This window comes from Microplitis mediator, chromosome 9, assembly GCF_029852145.1.
Source record: "Microplitis mediator isolate UGA2020A chromosome 9, iyMicMedi2.1, whole genome shotgun sequence".
Lineage (NCBI taxonomy): Eukaryota > Metazoa > Arthropoda > Insecta > Hymenoptera > Braconidae > Microplitis > Microplitis mediator.
This window is the reverse complement of record NC_079977.1, coordinates 16,939,616-16,959,191: the sequence shown is the minus strand read 5'-3', so window position 1 is coordinate 16,959,191 and position 19,576 is coordinate 16,939,616.

The following is a 19,576-nucleotide window of genomic DNA, read 5'->3' as shown; positions in this document are numbered from 1 at the left end:
CATTTATGTTTTTGGGAAATCATTGTTTCACCCCGATTTTCAAAGACCGGGTTTTCATCATATATCGACATTTAAAGGTGCTAGGATGCTATTCCGGCATGTTCAGAGCGATGTCTGTATGTATGTATGTGAGTGTGTGTGTGTGTGTGTGTGTGTGTGTGTGTGTGTGTGTGTGTGTGTGTGTGTGTGTGTGTGTGTGTGTGTGTGTGTGTGTGTGTGTGTGTGTGTGTGTGTGTGTGTGTGGATGTAAACCGCTCATATCTTTTTGATGAGTGAACCGATTTAGATGGTTCTTGCGGCATTCGAAAGATATCTTCTGAACTTAGATTTTCAAAAAATTTTAGGCCATTTAGTCGAATAAACTCTGAGATATTTAAGAAATACGAAAAAAAAAAAAATTTTTTTTTTCGTTTTTTTTTTTGATATTGTGAAAACTGTTGGATCGATCAATTCCAAAATCTAATCAGCTCTAGAACTCGATAAAAGCTTTCGATTGCCACCAAGAACGTCTCAATCAGATAATCCGTTCAAAGGATACCGTCGACGGAATAATAAATGTTAAATCAATATCCGCTTTTTTCATTGAATAACATAATAATTACTGAACAAAATTACTCAAAACTAATATGTTCATCTTTATATAAGTCATTGAAAGTAATTGCCTAAAAATCGTCATGTTCGCTGGTATCACGATATACTTACACGATATAGATACAACGTATCACGTAAATACTTATTTTTGAGCTAATGATTGAACATAATTGTGAACAAATATAAAAAATGCTCATTCATTTGTTATTTTAGATTCTAAATTTTTAAACTTTAACATAAAACGTAACCCTGTTGAGCTTGAAGAGCTCATAAAAAAGAAAAACAAAGGTATTTTCGAGCTCGAAAATGTATTCACAACAATGTTTGAGAGATCAAGGAGCTCGAAAACAGCGGGAAGTTTTAGGGCTGGCCCGCAGCGTCAACCGATAGAGAGATTTTTTTAGATGGCAAGACCCCCTTTCTCAGCGTGTATTTATAACTCTATCAATTTTTTCATTTGTTATTATTATTATCATTATTATTATTATTATCATTTTTTTTTTTTAAACAAGACAAAGAACAAAGAATATATTATATAAAACAACTCATCGACAGTAATGTGAATGATGAGGAAATTAAAAGATCCATTTAATATATTCAATATATTGAATATCAAGTGATATTGAAAGTCTGTATGTTATTGAAGTATTATTGAAACTTCTTGTATGACTTTTTGATGAAATTCATATTTCAAGAGTAGAAAGCTCAACCACATCACGTATCATATAGATATGTGGTCTGGTAATACACATATAGACACAACAATATTATTCTAGCCACGATTTTACTGATAAAATCTGCGGAAACGCCTTTATATTTAAATTAAAAAAATATGTTATGGACAATTTAAGTTTTTTTATGTATATCTTATTATCAGTAATAAAGTTTTATGATGACCCACTAGTTTAATTTGCTGAAGCCTATTTTTTTCCTTTGAAATAAAATTTCTAATCAAACTTAAAAAATTCAAAAAGAATAAAACTCGTTTAAGGTAAAAGCATCTATTATTGACACTATAAAAGACAAGATTTTAATTCTTTTTCTTTCAACACATTAACGATTAATATTATTGAATTTTAATTTCAACACTATCTTATTTAGTCTTTTAACTAATCAAATTCATACTTTTTGATAGTAATCACTTCAGTTTACTAATTAATTTAAAATGATAAAATAAGTTACTCGGATACACCAATTATTGACAGGTTGAAAACCCGACTGTCTTAACTACTGACATGATGTTGCTCCGATTATTGACACCCTAAATGCGCATGCATCACTGTTGAACTAAATATAAGAAATTAAGTCTCCAAATAATGACTAATATATGAATTACTACACGGAAAGAAAATTAAGGGAAGTTTTGCTATGCATTATGGGACTAGTTCCCATAATGAGATGGGAATCGTACCCATACTACTATGGGGATAGTTCCCATATATGGGAATAGTTCTTATACCAATATGGGAACCAATCCCGGAATATTATAGGAACCATTCTCATATAATTATGGGAAGCATTCCCATAATGGTATGGGAACTATTCCCATAATGGTATGGAAACTATTCCTATAATATTATGGGAACTGTTCCCATAATGTTATGGGAACCATTCCCTTTATATCATAAAAATTCCTATTGCAAAATAGTGTAGAAATTTCCCTCATGATATGGAGAGATTCAAACGAAACTTCTTTGACGCTAAATTTGTTAAAAAAAAAAAAATTTTGTTAAAAAAATTTTAATGTTTTTGCCGAATACAAATTTTTTTTTCAATGTTCTAATTTTTGTTTTTATATTTGATAATATTTCTGTGTATTGTAAAAGTGATTACCACACTTTTCATTAAATTAATTTTTTCATGATAGTATGGGAACTATTCCCATAATATTATGGGATTGATTCCCATAATGGTACAGGAACTATTCCTTTACCATTATGGAAACCATTCCTATGATACAATGGGAATAGTTCTCATACTATTATAGGAACCATTCCTATAATGTTATGGGAATGCTTCCTATAATGTATGGAAATAGTTCCTATAATTTATAGGAATAGTTCCTATATATTATTGGAATGATTCCCGTAATATTATAGAAAGTATTCCTATAAATTATAGGGACCATTCCTATAATTAGAGGAACCATTCCTATAACGTTATGGTTATCATTCCCATAATTATAGGAACTATTCCTATAATTATGGGAAACATTCCTATAATTATAGGAACTGCTCCCATAATTTATGGTCGTAATTCCTATGATGGTATAGGAAAAAATTTCACAAAATTATGGGAACAGCTTCCATAATTTTCTTTCCGTGTACTCGATTAATAGGACAAATTTGAAAATAGATGTATAAAATAAAAAAAATTTTTTTAAATAAAATGAAATTCATTGTATTAACAAATTTATTTTAATTCAAGTTCTCTTTTAAATTATCAGCAGGCATAACACCAATTACTATACTCAAATGTTAAAATTATTATAAGTATCACATAAAAATTTGTAAGTACAAAAAATATAAATTGACTAATATATTATTTTTCTTTTTGAATTTTTTTTTGTACAATTATTTGCGCTTGTCTTGCTGCTTTTTTCTCCAATCTAATTTTTTTGGCTTCTTCTTTCATTCTTTATTTCTCGTCTGCAGCTTCTTGACGTTTCCTCTTTCTTTTAGCAATTTCCTGTTGTTTTTTTTCTTTTTTCTCTTGCTTATGCATATGATACGCTCTCCATTCATCAGAAGTTGCTGCAGATGGAATTTGGTCTCTTGAAGTATAATAATGAGTTATTTAAATAATTAATAATTGATTAGTAGATTTTTTCATTCAACAAGATTCAATCATGGACCACTGATTCACCCTCAGTAGCTCAACGTTGCGAACCAATAATCGGCCAGTCATAAGTATCCATTCATTGGCCAGCCATCGGCAGCGTCATATGACTGACGTTTTCTTTATGGGAAGTCATATTCTGATATGAAATCTGTAATGCCATAACATATGGGGTATTCCACGCCAAATCGACTACTTTTGACCCCGACCCCTTTCGATTTGGCTGCAAATTTTTTTTCCTTGTTTACCCTATTAAAATCATTTTTCAGGAAATTTTCAAATTTTTTTTCCCAACCCAAAAAAAGTCATGAGTTTTTCAAAAATAAGGCTTTTATTTTATCAAATAGCTATAACTTCTTCAAAAGTTGATTAATCGGGACGTTTTTTTTTCAAAATTTTTGTCATTGGATGTACTTTACAGAAAAAAATACTAAAAAATTTTAAGATGATAAACTCTAAGAAATTTTCGGCTTTTTTGAGAAAAACCGTGATTTTCTCAAAGTATGTCATTTTTTATTTTTTTTTTTTATTTTCTCAAAAAAAACTTCAATTAATTCTGCAATTTTTCCCACCAATCCCAGAGTGGGCCGACTGTTCCTTCTATTTTTTTTATCATTTGAAAAAAAAGAGATGGGTGTTAGATTTATTTTTCGAAAGCCTGTGACTTGGTCAAAAATATACCAAATGGCAATTGTTTTTTCATTTTCTTTGTTTTCAGGTCTTGTGTTTAAAACAAATTACAATTAAATTATTTATAGGTAGCTTCAATTTTTTTTCCACTTTTTTGAAAAAAATCCAAATTTTTTCGAGGATTACCTCTTTCAATAAATTTTTTCGTCTCAATTCTCCAAAGTTTGACGTCATCTATAAATCCTCAAAAATTTCCAGAGTGATGGTTTGTAAAATAAGCCCAACTGGGCAAAAATTTTTTTTTCAATTTATAAAAAAAAATAGAAGGAACATTCGGTCCACTTTGGGATTGGCGGGAAAAATTGCAGAAATAATTGAAGTTGTTTTGAGAAAATAAAAAAAAATAAGAAATGACATACTTTGAGAAAATCACGGTTTTTCTCAAAAAAGCCGAAAATTTCATAGAGTTTGTCATCTTAAAATTTTTTTGTATTTTTTTCTGTAAAGTACATTCAATGACAAAAATGTTAAAAAACTCACTTTGAATTGACTACATAATCTTGATAAAAAATTAAACGGCTGCTGGTAATTAATCAGGCTTGGGCCATTACTGATTGCCAATGCTTGGCTGAGCGACGACAGTCAGACATCTGCCAACCTACGGCATTTTTTCCATTAACGGCGACTTTGTATGGGGCGCTGTCTATCAATCTGTCAATATGAGATACTACTTCAATATTATGTACTAATTATTGACATCCGATATTTTAAAATTAAAAAGCATATAATTTACTGTAAACAATAAATGTAAATTAATGAATATTCAAAATTTTTCGTTAAAAATATTTTTTTTTCAATTTCTTAAATTATATAGATTGCTTAAAAATGTTTGCGATTATTATTAATATAGAAGGTAATTAAATATGTCTTAAAATAGGATAGGGTGTCAATAATTGGACCCCTGTCAATAATTGGTGCTTTTTCCTCAGTCGCACGAAGTTATTCAATTATTCTCGTCAGATGATGATGAAATAAAACGAGAGCGTGAAAAATGTAACAAGTAGCGTTGATGAAAAATGAAAAAATAAAACTTCAGTATCCAACTGAATTAATATTTCATATAACTAATGGATGAAATATTGAATAGTACTGCACAAATTTTCAGTACCAGATACTTGGAAATTTTTTTTTTTTTTTTTTTAGTAAAGAATTTGATTTATACAGAACGTATCGTATTGTATGGAATTGACAGTGAGAATGGGAAAATAAATTTAAAGAAGATAAAGACGTCTAAAAAGATATGGGTTAAGTAGTAAAATATAGATTATATACTTGAGCAAAGTTTTGTGTGTGAAAATTAAACATTCTACGGCTGTCACGGCGCTAATTGCTAAAGTTGTTACATATATAAACTATGAGGGTGATAAAACGCCACGGCGAGTTCATATAGTTGTCTTCTATCTAGTCTTTTCATTTTGTGTATGAACTATTTCTTCTATTCTCTTTTATTATAGTGGCAAGTAACAAGTCACTGCCACATAATACATGTGTTGTAGTCTTTTCGCAAAATCCGTCATTTCATGAAATACCTAGGCTTGAAACTTGAAGTTAATTCTAATGACTTTGCAGGTGATTTGCATCGAAACGTGTCAAACGTAGCAGACGCCAACGTAACTGTTGAATCGAATGATATTATTAATATATACTTGTAGTCAAATTGAAGTCAAGTTACAGGCAATTTACTGTCAACTTAAAGGTAACTGTTTGCTCTCCAACACTTTCCTTTAAATTGGCTTTAAATTACGGCAGAAGCTTGAAATTAACTTGTGGTTAAGGTGGCTATCAGGGTACATTACCAAAGGATCGATAAACTAAAGAACTGCTGATTGCATGTCGAAGACTTACCTATTCTGTTTCCATAAATCGATAATTTATTACACAATGATAAAGTAATTTTCAGTTGAATTATTCACATCACCCCCCCCCTCCCATTGCCAAGCTGATGGTAAGTTAATGACAACATATTGCTGCAACTTGTCACCAAATTGAACAAAAAACTGACATCTCCATAAGTTGATAACAACTGGATGCCAACTTTCAGGGAAAGTTGGTAACAGGTTGTGGCAGAAAATTTTCGAATTCTTCCTGGGAAGGTTGACAACAACTTGTAGTCAACAGTTACAAAGGCTGAAGTTGTCGTCGATTTGATCGCAACTAATTGACATCAGCTTTCTGACCATCAAGTCTTACTATCAGGGCTAATAACTCTGATTGTCAGATTTTCTTATCAAAGAGTTGGTGTCAATTACTTGCGATCAAGTTGACAACAACTTGTTGACAACATTAGCTTCTGTAACTATTGACTTCAAGTTATCACCAACTATCTAGGAGAATCAAAAGCATTTTTGCATTTTTCCGTCATCATCAACTGCCAAAGTGTGCCTTCAACTTTCTCAGAAAAGTGGCGCCTAATTATCATCAACTTATGAAAATGCGAACTTTTGCGTTCAACTTGATGATAAGTTGCAGCAGTGGGTTGCCGCTTACTTTCTGCCAGAAGGCATACCAGAAAGTACCTTTGTGGCAAATTGACGTCAAAATGAGGACCAGTTTGACGTCAATCTCTTGTCACAAGTGGATGTCAATTAGCTAGCAGAAGTTGGAAATCGAAATTTGCCGCCTGTCACCACCTGTTTCCTTCAATTTTACCCCTGCAGGTACGTGAGTACTCTTACATCGTCTACTGGTAATAGATTGCATTTAACTATGCATAGTAAAAAAAAATCACCAAAAGTTAATGTCTTCTGAAATGCCAACTACCAGTAACTTCTTGCTTTATAATTTTACCTGCCAAACTGATGTCAACTTGTGACAACGACAGATTAGAAATCCAAACTTTGCAATTAAAGTAACGTCAAATGGACATTAATTTTTGAATAGCCACCAAAATTTGGAATTTTTCTTTTTTTTCATTTACCAAAGATATTGATAATGACAGAAAATTTCTTTTATTTTTGAAATTTCTTTTGTTTGAACAAAAGTTTCTTGTAATTGATTTGACCAATAAATTCGCGTAATTTTAATTATAAAAATTTGAAAAAAAATTGTAAAATTGTTTAAAAGGATATCATCCGAGCAAAAATATGAAAAAAGTACTTACAGTTTTATTTTCTAAACTTTCTGTTCAATTTATTTTTACCATCGATTTTCTTATTCCACCAGCCTCAAAATAAATACGTGAATAAAAATCATTAATTTACACAACAAATATAAATGAGTTAATTTCCTTACATTTACGAAACACCGACAATTTTTTTAATCATTAGTATTATTATTATTATTACTTTCACAATAACTAATATTGCACTTATCACCGTGTTTACACTCGTTGCTACGAATTGAGTGACAATAAATAATATTTAATTAAATAAATTATTAAATTTTGGTTTCACACACGTACACGCATGTGTTTAACACAATCCGAATACACTGAATTACAAGTATACTGAATTAAATATAAAAGTAGTCACTGCTGACTGTTGCCAGAAAATTGAAAGTACAAAAAAGAGCTGGCATTAAGCCAACAATAAAACTTTAAGACTATTCAATAAATCTCAAGGTAGATTGAAGTTAAGACACACGCAATTAAAGTCAAACTTAGGGTGCCAAGAGTCAAAAATTCAAATAAGGATTTAAAACAATAAATCTCTCGAGATACAAATATTTCGAAAACAAAAACTAAAGTAGAGTTTGCATTAAGACCGGAAAATATTGAAAAAGCGATCAACCCTGGCGGGCTATCTTTAAGATCATTATTCTGTGAACGACAAAAAATAAAAATTAAAGACAATGTTAGCACGTATTACTTGTAACAAATCAAGGTAATATAAGCACGTGTTAAAATAAAAAATCAAAGCAATTGGATTTGGAACACGTTGAGTTAAAGTAAGAGTTTTTAAACTAAAAATAAAATTCCAATCTTATCGTTTTCAGATTAATAACAGATGGGAAAATTTGATTCAACCATTTATACTGTTGTGGCTTCGCTAATACCAGACATTGGTAATGCTTCAAATTAAAAGTTGGCCAGTCATTCCAAGTTCATAATATATATATGCTTCCGGCATCATACTTTATGGGTTAGAAAAGAATGAAAACTATTATTTGTTGTTCTACATGTCATTTGAACGAGATCCAGATGGAAAGAATATGATCGCTAGGTACAAACAAGATGCGAAATACAAGTCATACAAATAAAAAAGAAAGTTAATTATGACTTAACTAATTTCATCAATCAAAAAGTCCACATTTTGTGGAGAGAAATGTTTTTATTGTCTGAAATAAACTTTGCATTTGACAAAATTGAGATAAATTATTAATAGAAACTAGAGACTCAATGGGAGACACTGCCTCTGAGCCGAGAAAATATTCAGATAAAGTTTCTTCTGAATTAGGAATTTAACAATTCTCAAATATGTTACTTACAAGGGACGCGGTAGATAACTAGATGCCATCTCGTGGTGAGCGTCAAACTACTCTTCCCATGCTAGTTTGGCCAGCGTGATCATTTATAATTAGCCAAATTACTGTGTCAAAGAAATAATTAGTCTAAAGAATTTGTATCATTATACGACAAGGTATTAATTTTCACATGACATGGAAAAATTACTATTCACTTTTCTCCCTATCATAGTTATTGTTATGCAAGATATTAAATTTATATAAAATAACAAAAAAATTTTGTTTATTATTAAATCTTTTTTTTGATATCTAAAAATATAAATTGATGATAAAAATAGAAATATTTAATTAAATTTTAAATAATTTAATACTAATAAATATTTCTTCTAAAAATATTTATTAGTTTCATTTCTGCAACTGATCAAAAACACTAGGGTCCTTTCGACCTCTCGTGATCTTTATTTTAGTTAAAATTGTGATCATGGTAACGTGAATCAAGTATTGTCATTTTAAAGAAATATCGGTTGATAGTTAAAAAAATGGCGATATTTTAACAACTGATATGGAATAATGACTTTATTGAGACAGTCAAAATGTTGATATGATCGCACTACTCGAGCCGACTAACTTTCTTCATATTTATAGTAAGTCGTAAATAAATATATATTAGGGCGTTTCAAAAAAAAAAATTTTTTTTTCTCCAAACCAGGCTCGAAATTTTCGTTTAGATGCCAAAATAGGCCTCTGAGAATATTAGTCCTTAATATTAATATTAAGGTTGTGCGGATCGCACTTTTCAATTTCCCATAAGAATAACACACACTCTAAAACCAAGTGTGTTACAAGTGTATTATTTTAACACACATTAAATGTGTTCTATGTTTAATGGCCTTAAACAAAACTATAGATTTTTGTAGTCATTTAAAACACGTTTCACGGTGTATTAAATATCTATAGATTGCTTATGGCGTTTCAATGTTATTTCGGAAGTACTTGGTTTTAGAGTGCAGGAGAAAAATTTTTATTTCTTCTGATTTTTGAAATTAATGAACCATAAATTCCATTGTAATGTCCATCAAGTAGTTGTGTAGAGAATTGAACGCTCTACAAAAAAAGTCTCTTATTGCTTTTTGATAAATCCATCTGTTCGAAAGTTATTGGAGCTGGAAGTCAAATCTATAATAAATTTTGAGACCTTTTTACTTTTTCAGCAAAACTATGTGACTTATCAAAAAATATCATGAGACCTTTTTTATAGACAATACCATTCTCTACAAATTATTTTCAATGAAATTTATTTAAATTCCGCATTGTTTTCTAGTTATTTTCATTTTAATGCTAAGCTCGTAAAAATAATACTCTTCTCATCGATTTTGAGAACTTAAAATTAAAATAAAAATAACTAGAAAACAATGCGGAATTTGAATAAATTGTATTGATTATAATTTGTACGAAATAAAATTGTCTACAAAAAAGGCTCTGTGACATTTTGTGATTAGTCTGATAGTTTTGCTGGAAATGTGAAAAGATAACGTAATTTATTATAGATTTGACTTCCAACTCCAATAACTTTCGAATGGATGGATGTATCAAAGAATGATAAGAAAATTTTGTTATAGAGTAATTACAGTGTAATTTACGGTTCATTAGTTACATAAATCAGAAGAAAAAAAATTTGTTTCCCTGTGGTATTCTTATGGGAAATCGAAACATGCGATTCACACAACCTTCACATTAATATTCAGAGCTCATATTTTTAGAGGTTTATCTTAGCATCTAAACAAAAATATTAAGCCTGGTTTCGAGAAAAAAAAAAATTTTTTTTGAAACGCCCTAATATATATACATATGAGAGGGGGGGGGGGCTTAAGAGGGTGTACCAGGTGATTTCCAAATGAACCCTTTTCACAGGTAAAGACCCAAATTATTAAACAAAATATGTCATTCGATGTGTAAACTTATTATTTATCGAATGAAATGTTTCTCGTTCGGAAATTGCAGTTTATATCTGAGAACGGCTCTTTTGAAATTTCCATTTGCTAATGTAAGTGCAACAAGGACAGTTCCGTTCGTTCACATGTGTGTGAGAAAGAAAATAGATGGCACATCCTCTTAAGGAAAATAATTACAATATCATTAATTTTTTTTACGCGTTTACTTTTTTTAGACCCTTGAAACTTATTTTCACTTCATTATGATGCGTCCATTATAATTGAAAAATCGAAAATTAGAGGCAAAGTGGGCCCTCCTACAAAATTTCGGATTTATTATTTTTTAGTCTTTACATGTGTGATAATTGCAAATAACTATAAAACAATGGTGTGGCCCCCCTCAAAAAAATCGTAAAAATTTTTTTTTCTTTTAAATTGTTTTCATCATTAAGAATGTATTTCATTCTCTTGAAAACTGTTTTATATTACTCAAAAAATTTTTTTAAGATGTAGTAAATTGTTCTCCCATAATTAGTTTAATTACTAATTGTTATTTAATAAAAATAAACAATTCTGTTTCTTATTTGTCATTATTGCTAGCCCAAAAAATGTGTTTTTTGATTTTTTTAATTACAGATAATTTAGCTTTATTTAAAAAATTTTATCAATAAAAAAAAAAATTATTTTTTTCAAATATTTTTAGTGGTTAAATTTGCCCCAGCTATAGAAAATCAGCCGAAAAATGGATCAAAATATTAAATTTTTCATAATTTGACGACAAAAATCTGAAAGAATGATTTTTTCAGAATTTTCGGCCTGTCCATTTTGCCCCAGGCGTCATACGTAGGGCTAAAAATGCGCAAATATATCGGATTTAGAGTAATTAGACGAAAAAAAAAAAAATTTTTTATTGATAAATATTTCAGGGGGGCCTGTCTGCCCCAAGGAGCCTCTATGCCCACCCTCCCCTATATTTAACTTTCTTAATAAATTATATTTCATAAACAGTTTTGGTGGTCTATTTTAACCCTCAGTATCTAAGAAATTTCGACAAGCTTATTATTCGTCCGAATTTATTGACGTACAGAAAATTTTAAGAGGCCCACTTTTCCCCCAGGGACTCACTTCCCCCTCTTCCCCTATACTTAAACATTTAAAAAAAAAAAACAATTTTTTTTGTTAAAAAATGCTGTATCATTTTGTCCGATTATCTCCCCTCCCCCCCTCCTCCTTCAAGACACTCTATAAATTTACTTTTAAATAACTCAAAAAGTAAATATTTTTTTATTATATCTCTTGCACCATGTTATGAAACGATTTTTCACATCTAATAAAAATAACAAGCCCCTAAAAAAAATGTACTTTTTAAAATAACGTTATTACAAACTAAACGTGAAATAAAAAACGCCCCTACTTGACACTCTACAACTATAAGACCGTAACCGTAGGCGTGTATAACCTTCTAAATATTTAACAACTATAAATGACCTGGTTCATTCACCATGGGGTATTTTTCCATCCCTCAGCATTTCTCTTTTACTATATTATATATACTTGTATTTTACAGCATCTGTAGTATAGAGAGCTCGTGCTGACTGACACTCGAGCTTGTTAAGAGATCAGAAAGTGAGCCGAAACTGGTGACGACCTGCATGATATATACAGTCAAAGGACCACACGTAAACTAGCAGGTGCAAATGTCATCCTTTTTTAGTTTCATCATCTGCCTCTTTTTCTTTGTGTACTTAAAACTTTTTTTCACGCAGTCTAGCACACTGACTTAAGGACTTTATTGTTCTATTTTGTCTACCTGAAGACACCAACTGTAACAATGAGTTAAAAACAGCTTTACGGGTACATATATATTTGTCGACTTTCCGTAATAAGTCGCTTCCCCTCAATCGGCAGTTACTAAGTCCAAGCAGCTTCCCAAACTTAACCATTCTCGTAAATTTCGTACCAGACGCTTATTATAGGGGAGGGGGGAGGGGGTAGGGTAGGCAAAATGGGGTACCCCCAAAATTATATAAAAAAAAAACTTTATATTTTAAATGGTTTTTAAACATTCCCAAATCACTTTTGTAAATATAATTGAGTGTTATTTTGAATTTTTTTTGTCAAACTTTTTCATAACTCAATTCTCAGTTGGAAAATATTAATGACTTGTTTTATAATAAAAAATTTAAAAAATTTTTTTTTCTTTCTTTGCATCTAATAATTATGTAATATATAATTTTTCTTCATGTAAATTACTTACAAAAAAATTGAACTTAATAAAATTCATTTAAAATCCAGAAATTTTTTTTTTTCACCTTTTTTAGGGGGTACCCTATTTTGCCCGCAAAAATGAAAATTTTTTTTTTCTAACGGTAGCTGAAAATTTTTTCTATTTACTTTGAATATCATTTAAAAAAAAAAAAAGATTTAGAGTATTTGAGTCCTCGAAAACTTGGTATTCCATTAAGTTTCCCATTTTGCCCTTCCCTCCCCTAAGTCTCCGATAGAATTATTTAATGTATTTTAGTAATAATACTAATGCAAATCAATGCATTACTTTTATTTTTTATTGCTAAATGTATAGTAAAAATCACAATCTGCTAATTATTACTATGTTCATCTGAAAAAAGCGATATTATAATTTTTATTACTAATTCATTCGTGTTCTTTATTAATAGAACAGCAATTTTTATAAAGAGTAAATTAAGTTATTACTGAACATAAAGTCATACATTTTACAAGACAACTTATCGATTTTTATTCTTTAAAAATATAGAAATTAACTAAAAATATGCACTAAATACTCTACAGTACGCAAAAATTATAATCTGTTTAGTAATTTCTGTGAATCAGATGAATAGCATAGTATTAAATATTATACAGTAGCACCTAAAAATTACAAAATGGTTTGTAATTTTTCCAAAGCAGATCGATAAAACTAAAAATTGGTAGGAATAGCGTATGCGAATATGTATTACAAGTTCAGAGACCTTCGTTTCAAAGGAAACATCAGACCGGCAGACTGAGGACAGGATTCGCACGCGAGAGCCCGTGTCGAAAAAAAATCTTAATTATGACTTACAATTTAAGTCAAAATCTTTCAAATTTCAACTAAGTTAATTTTTTTAGTCAGCGTAAAATTTCCATAACATTTGACTTAGATTTGACTTTTTATGGCTTAGTTAGGATCGATGTAAAACAAAATAAGTCACGTTTAGGTCAAAACTGGTTCAGTTTGACTCTATTTCCTTTAGATTTAAGACAAAAAAAGTCACATTCAAGTCAGAATTGCGTCGATTTAAATACGTTTTACTTGGATTCAAGTTAAAAGAAGTTTCATTTAAGTCAAAATTGATTCAATTGAAATATATTTTATTCAGATTTAAGACAAAAACAGTTATATTAAAGGCAGAATAGAACAAAATTAGACAGTTACAACGCAAATTAAAAAAATACTTATAATAAGTAACATATAATTAATAATAGTAATAATTATTCAAGGTGTTGATGGTTTAGAATATTTTCGATTATTATTAAATGGTATATTGTTTATATCAAAAAATTATAAAGGAACATTAAAAAATAATTCTTCTTATGTAGCAACTAAATACTTGAATGAAAAACGTTTTGGTCTTCTTCATTCTTTTATAAAAATTATTAATAAAATATGCCATTGTCAAAAAATTAGTAATTGTAAGTGCCTTGGCCATCATTTGCAATAATAACTCTTCTGTAAACAAAACTTTTCAAAGAGCCTGTCAGACTTCTCCAACTATCACACTTATATGAATTCATTGTAACTGAAAATGTGTTAGCGATTCCTGTGGAAAATTTACTATTGGTACTTTTTTATATTAATACAGGTAATAAAACGTTTATTACAGAATTGGTTAATCAATATGAAAATAAATGATTTTGTAAACAAGAGCTTATATACAAATTCTTCAGGAACAGAAAAAAAAAAATCATCGCAATAACAACGACTTCAAAGGAAATTAAGTTAAATCAAGTCAAATTTAAGATTCTTTTTTGGCCCGGGAGATCAGGGTTCGAATCTCGGTCGAGTCGAGTTATTTTTAAATATAAAAATTGACACCAACGCAATATAGTAAAATTTACTAAACTGGATAGTAAAATTTACTATAGTGGATAGTAAATTTCACTCAATATATAGTTTACTAATGTACTTTATATTTATTGGCATACCCAGATAATAAAAATGACTAAATATAAATAAAAATATAATTCTCGCTAGTAAAAATTACACAATTTTAATAGTGGCTTAACTTTTCATTATGAATTTAGTAATTTTACCTCATAAAGTTAAGTTTCCTATTTTTTTTTTCCATGGAAGTATTTATTTTAGCACTATTAGCAATAGAAAAATCGAGACAGTGCCATATGTAACAACACGTATATATAATATTTTAAATCATATAAATTAAAACAGGCTTATAATGGGTCATTGAAAACAAATCTCAACGTTCGGTAGTGAGGAGACCGGAATTTAAAAAAAAATCCCCCTGCAGCCCCTAAACCAGACTTATGACGGGTAGTCGACTGTATAAATATATAAACGATTTTAACATGCCCTTTATTGTTATAATCACTGAAAAATAGTTAGAAGCCGGTGGCCCAATTAGTTGTCAAGACTATTACTAAATTGTTTATTCTTTTTCTTATTCTCTTACTTTTCTTATATAAATTTCTCAGTAACTGGCGGTATGGTACCGAGTTAAGGATAATTTTCTTGCGCCTTTTAAAAGGCCTCAATGAGTACAGAGACCACGTTCTCTTATTAAAGAGTATTAAATTCTTTACTTTACTTCTATAAGTGTTCTATCTTGACCGATGATGATTACAAGTGGCTAACAGTTATTAACTGGAATGAACCGTAACTTAAATAAAACAAAAGTATGCACTGAAGGGGGGGGGGGATAGGCCCCTAAAGAAATAATGCCGTTAGTGATTTTTTAAAACTATTTTTATACAATTACGAGTTTTGTTTGTTACTTAAGATTAATTAAAGCAACATTTAATTGATTTAAATAATTTATCACTCGAGGATGATCATTAGCTTTTAGAGATGGACAATTAAAATTTTTCTGACTCCGTTGAATACTAGCGTGAATTGCAATATTGTCGGACGGTGTTATTTTAATAGGATTTGAGTTAAAACGAAAAAGCTGATATTGCACAGATCAGATGAGTTAATATGATGCGCGTATATATTGTATTTATAGTGTTGTTGTATAATACATATTGTGATTAGTCAATTGAATGCTTAGTAAAATAGATTCACATAATTTTCATTTGTCATAATAGGCCTTGTGTCAAGAAGTCTACACATGTTTTTATGACTGAGAATAAATGATGAAGATTTACAATAATCACCAGTCAGTCTGCGGGGATCGGATTTACTAAAAAATAAATAGATCTATGTTCCTTATAACAGGTTTATGGGGTTGAGGTACATCTTATAGTTGCCGAGGTTTTTTTTCAAGAGATCTACGAATATTTATAGAAATTGTCGGAGATCTCTGGTGACTTCTATAGCCGTTATAAGAAAAATTGATGAAGACAACATGTGGATCTGCGTAGATCGTCTCAAATCTGAATAGACATCCATAGATATTATTGTGGAATTTTCGAAGATCTACTGAGATCAGTGAAGATAGTTTGAGATCACCAGAGATGAAAAAAATAAAAATCTATATATGCGTGCGGATATGGGAAAACAATATTGAGTCTGGATCAAAGCAGCTTGTGTTGAATGGATTAATACAAGGATTGACTCTCTTGGAAATGACGGCTGGCTATTTTTTGATTTTCTCCATGCAAACATATTTATCGGTAATTAAAAGCAGCTATCTCTAGAGGAAAATTCATTTAAAAATACTCTCTAAACATGAATAAGTGAAAATAAGTGAATATTCACTCATTCCAAGTGCAAACCGAACCACTAATTTCAAAAAGTGGTTCGGTTGGCACTCAGAATTAGTGAATATTCACTTATTTCACTTATTCATGTTTAGAGAGTAGATGCAGATCTAGTGGACAGCTGAATTTTTTATTCGTTGTGTGGATCTATACCAGAACGAGTAATATAATTATTTGATTAATATAATTGTTTAGGGTTATACAAAAGTCTTACTCATATTTTGCGATTCTTAACAACGTGAGGGATGATGAGGAATAAATAATATCAGAAGTTATTGGAGGATCAATATTCTCTCTAAATATGAATTAGTGATTTTTCACTAATTTCAAGTGAATATTCACTAATTGTCAATGCTACAATCGTACCACGCAGAATTAGTGAATATTCACGTAATGAATATGTGAATATTGGAATTCACTGATTTGATGAGTGAATATGAGAATCCACTAAATTGAAAAGTGAATATGGGAATCCACTGATTTCATTGGTGAAAAAAAATATTGTATTGCGAAAAAAAATATAAGACACTTGTAATTAGATCCGAAATGTGATTAATGTATTAGAATCATTATTTAGAATAAGTATACATGATTTTGATTGATGAAAAAATCCCAGTGACTGCTGGGCTCGAACCTGCATTCTTCCGATTCGAAGTCTTTGATGCTATCCACTGCGCTGACCTACGCATGTGATCGCGTGAGTGTAAATAGTATATTCGTTATGATACCAAACAATAACTGATGAAGAAATAAAAAATCCGTGATGTCATGATTGACGTACTCTTCATATAAATATATTATTGTTCTGTACTTCTATTTTTTTTTATTTTGAAAGTTTTTTATTAAAATTTTTTAAAATAGCACTACAATTATCAATGATATTTATATCTAGTAAAATATTTAATTATTTGATAGTTAAAGTTTCTAGTGAAATTGGGAAATTGATAAATTAAGAAGTGAATAACAGTTTCACTTGTAGAAATTATGAAAATATCGCTAGTTCAGTAGTGAAAATCACTAATTTTCTACTGAAAATTATGGTACTAAATTTATTAGTGAGAATTCACTAATTTGTTATTTAAGTACACTGATTATGAAGTGAATACTGCTTCACTAACGTAATTAATGAAATTTCCACTAATTCATGTTTAGAGAGTTAGTAACGAATAATGTATTTTAATAAAGAAGTTTCAGCACGAAAAGTTATTATTAAGAATTATTGATTTTTACATTATCGTTTTAAACAATAACTACATAATTTGAGATTCGGTTTATCTCGTCAGCTCTTTCGGTGGCGAAATTAATCTGTAGAATAATTATATATATAATTATTTAAAATTCTTTATGTTTGAGCAAGAACTAAAATAATTTATTATTATGAAGTTTATGTTTGAGAACAGATTATATTGTATTTTGATTGTTATAAACTCAGAATGGATGTTAGAGTAGTGGATTGTATTAGACGACTCTGGTACTGGTGATGGTTTCAACGGGACAGGTGATACACTCCCGTAGCTGAAGATCTCGATGTATCTAGCTTGGCAGTGTCAAGCTGCTGCTGACGTGATCTGGCGGTCTCGGAAATGGTGCAGGATTCTGGGTCTTAGACTGAAGACTCACAGCGCTCGTTCAAACCCGTACTTTGCTCGTTCAACCTCGTACTTTGCTCGTTCAAATCTCGTACTTTGCTCGTTCAAATCTCGATATTGCTCGTGCGCATCGACTAGGCAGCAACTGTTGAAAATAGTATGGTGTTAATGGCCTACTCGGATGCTAGCGGATGCTAGCGAAAGATAGCGGCAGATCAGCTTAAGAGTCACAGAGTGATATTGGAGTTCTCGCAAGCTACGCATGGGCGTTACAAGATACTCGAGCAGAGCGCAGTTAGATTGAGGCTTGAGTAGACAGGTGCACGGTCATAAGAGTATCTCGAGATTCGTTTCTCATCCAGCTGATCCATCACAACCACTGACGGGTCACCAAGGCGGTGTCCCGGTCGCAGAGAACCAGAGACCGTTCTGAGTGAGGCCTTGGTGAAAACTGGGGGTAGGTCAGCCATTGTGATGCAATCGGTAAGAACAGGAAGCTGATGCTGTCTGCTAGGGGATCTGACAGATCACAAAGAGGTGCCCCGGCCGCAGGTGAACCAGGACCAGACACAGGAAGAACTTATGATGAACTGAAAGAGGTCAGATGCGGACTAGTCAGACGCGAATCCAGTAAATACCTCTCGAAACTCTCATCTAGCCGATCCACCACAACAACTGACGGGTCGCCAAGGCGGTGTCCCGGTCGCGGAGAACCAGGGACCAGTCTGGGGTAAGGCCTTGGCGAAGACTGGGGGCAGGTCAGCCATTATGGTGCGCTCGGTAAGGAGAAAATACCCGAAAGGATTCTCCAGAGTAGATGTGGTCCGCTACAACTGCTGACGAATCACAAGGTGGTGTCCTAGTCGCAAGTGAACCAGGACCAGACTCAGGGAGACCTTGTGACGAACTGGCAAAAGGTCAGTCATTATAGCGCGACCCAGTTAGAGCGTCAGAGTATTGACAACATGCGAGAGAGAATAGCAATTGAATCTGTGTATATACCAAAAGTAACCCAGGTTGTAATTTATTTAGACCTGAGTTTGGTGGTTGAGTGCTGGTAGTCTACAGCTGGATATCACGATCACACCAGCGCGGGGTGAGCCGATGCAGATGAAAGATGATCACGAGCTGCTGAGTACTCTGGATGCTGCGTACTTGTTTCTTGATGGCTCTTGATGGTAATAAATGCTCGCTAAACTGGGATTTATTGTAACTGAACGGTTATTGCTTTCACTGTGTTTAAGAAAAGAATTGATTGAACTGATATTTGTAAATTGATGTGAAGCTGGTCAGGAAAATTGACAAGTTCGGAAACACTCGATGTGCTCGGTGCAAAAGGTCAGAGAAGGACTGACTGGTAACAATGGCAACGAGTTGGTGCAGACTGCAAGTATGCTGAAAAAAAGGTTCAAAAAACTGGTTTGGAAATTTCTCGAATTTTTCATTTTCCCAAGAGCGTGAGAAAGCCCTGTAAAATTATTTATAATAAAAAGTTATGTATAAAAAATGGAACGAAATTTGGCGACCAAATGTTCGCGTAGAGGAGCTGCGTATGTGGGCGAAAGGCTCGCACTGTGTACGGATAGGATCAACTTTTAT